Source organism: Rhagoletis pomonella, unplaced genomic scaffold (assembly GCF_013731165.1).
Source record: "Rhagoletis pomonella isolate Grant_MI unplaced genomic scaffold, Rhpom_1.0 Rhpom_scaffold_00008, whole genome shotgun sequence".
NCBI lineage: Eukaryota > Metazoa > Arthropoda > Insecta > Diptera > Tephritidae > Rhagoletis > Rhagoletis pomonella.
This window is the reverse complement of record NW_023458562.1, coordinates 34,895,188-34,897,658: the sequence shown is the minus strand read 5'-3', so window position 1 is coordinate 34,897,658 and position 2,471 is coordinate 34,895,188. Positions and strand designations below refer to the sequence as shown.

The following is a 2,471-nucleotide window of genomic DNA, read 5'->3' as shown; positions in this document are numbered from 1 at the left end:
GGCGTACAAACATACAGACAGCTACATAAATTCTTAAAAAAAATTCTAAATTCTAAAAATTGTTGATTTGGCTCCTATTTATCTAATAAAGACCCCTTATAAAAATTTTTGTATAGATATTCTTCATTTAAAATAGAAATACCCCCGATTTCAGTCTCCATTTAGCGAAAGAGAGAGCGAGTGTGAAAAGCCAACGTCACGCAGAAGTATGTAGGTTATCAAAGCTGGGTTAAAGAATATTTTCCAAAGAAATCGTTTTTCAAACCATTTTGTTTGTCAGCCGCAGTATTGTGCAACTTTATTTAATTATTACCTTATTAATTAATCGATTTTAAATTTTTGAACGGGTGGCAAACCCCTAAAAAATATTTTCGAAAGAAATAATTTTGGATTCCCGTTCGTTTGGCATGTACACTGTTGAAATATATTATTTAACTAATTAATTAACTGATATTCACTTTTTAAAAACGCAGGTTATAAACTATTTGCGTGCTAAATTCTATTAAAATACGTCCAGCCGCTTCAGAGTGAAAGAACAACAAACATATTCACACACTCACAAACTTTCACATTTATAAAGTAGCAGCTTTATGAAATAGAAAAAATTTTAACTTGAAAATCATAGCAAATATTAAAAAAAAATCAACATGTGAATACTTCTATTAGTCACTATATATTCACTTAGCAAACACACAGATACACATGGCAGCCCATATGTAAGTGTGTATGCGTGCTTAATTTTTTACCTCTTTCTTCCATCGTACATTTCTCATTAATAGCTTACCATTATAATTCTTGGCAGGACAATGCAAAACCACTTTAGTGTCCTCTTTGGCATACACAGTTTTCTTCTCCTCCTCAAAATATGGCATTAGTGTGGGCGCAGGCTTGCCTGGCACCTTCATATTTTCAGGACTCGATTCATCGTAGTAGTCTATGTCAACGCTGTCTGGGTTTTGTGATTTTTCACTTGACTTCTGGGCGACATCTGCCAGAACTGCGAAAGAAAACAAAGTGTACCAATGTAAAATATGTAGTTAAGTAGCTGCGTATTTATTTATTTAAGTCTAGGCAAATAAGATTTCATAAAATAAGAAAATAACTTTTAGAAATCGATAAACGGCGAAATGTCAGCTGAGATTACAAAAAAGGACTTGACCTCTAAACGACCTCCATAAGTCATTTTTACTAGACGATCAAACCGTATGTGGACGTGAAATTTACTGATCTTTCAGCATTGGTGGTAAAAAAATATATATATCATTCGAAGTAAGGCGTTTGAACCTTAATCTAGACGTAATGAGGTCATATGGATATCGAAATCGTATTCTCAAAAACTTAAAAATCAATTAAACTCAGAGATTCTCAACCTCGATTTTCCCTTATGGCCTAGTGATATCTTTAATTGTAGTATGAAGTTGAAAGCTACTGCACTAGAGCCACCCCGTAGGCATCCCATACACCCAACCCCCCTAATGTAAGTAGTAACTCGGCAAAGTCCTCTTTACTGTGGTGAAGGTACATATAATTGCAGAACTTTCCCTTTAATTCGAAATAGTATCCTTCTCGGGTACAGCACTGCTCCTTGCATTACCTTCAATATTTTTGAACTACCCACCTCCAACTGCAGAGTAAGCATAGCCTCGGCTACTCGGTACTGGACCTGATGGCATTGTCTAACTTTCCAACCTCCAGAGTGTTTATATTACCTTTGGGTGACAACAACAATTCAGATCCTGATCGTTAGCGTTTAGTTTCGCCGAGCGCAACAACTTCGGCTATATCGGCTTAGACGTCGGGATTTCGTTAGGTATGTACGAGAACCTTCGACCCTGGTAATCACGAACTATCCTCCATCTATCCTGGTACAGTACCACATGTTTCACAGCTTGAAATTACTACCATTAGCCATTTTAGCGTGAAGTCAACGTAGACTACCTTGCTCCGCGCAAGGTAGGTTGTGGGCTTGCCAGGCTCATCTCTCACCGGTGAAACGTTGTGCTGTACTTTTTTACCATCCACTTGTTTCCACTGTATGGTTCTAATCATTCGTCGTTTTGATACCTTAGTAATCTTAAATTTTTTTTTGCAGCGTTCTGGCTGTTCAATTGGATTAGGCTGTGCCCAAAGGCGCTAAGCCAAAGGGTTTCTTTCTTTTGAATTCGCTTTTTTGGAAATCAGTGATAATTCCAACATGCATCCTCAGTTGAGGGCGTTCCAGGAGAATGAGGGCACTGGGCGCATCTTTTTCGATGTACATATTTTTCGCCATAAATGAAATAATCACATCTTATTTGTGAAAATTCTCGTGTTTTTGTTCTTGGTTAATGATACATTCTCCCAGGTAGAGAATGTTTTTCCCAGCATTGACGTGGCGATTCCAGCATGTACGACATTTTTGACAAAACTGGTACCTGTGGGGCAATTTGGACGTCAGGTTTACGTTGTAACATTTTGCGCAAAGTTTGGTT

The 2,471-nt window shown here is 37.4% G+C and overlaps 1 protein-coding gene across 4 annotated transcripts in view; it reads right to left on the bottom strand.

Annotated features, from left to right (window-relative positions):
• The window catches only part of LOC118744712 (muscarinic acetylcholine receptor DM1), a 33,623-nt gene that overhangs the window by 21,755 nt on the left and 9,397 nt on the right, over positions 1-2,471 (bottom strand). For all 4 annotated transcript variants that reach the window (XM_036477923.1, XM_036477924.1, XM_036477925.1 and 1 more), the window contains exon 2: positions 785-997. The gene's annotated coding sequence lies outside the window, so the exon portion shown is untranslated. The remainder of the gene's footprint in view (positions 1-784; positions 998-2,471) is intronic.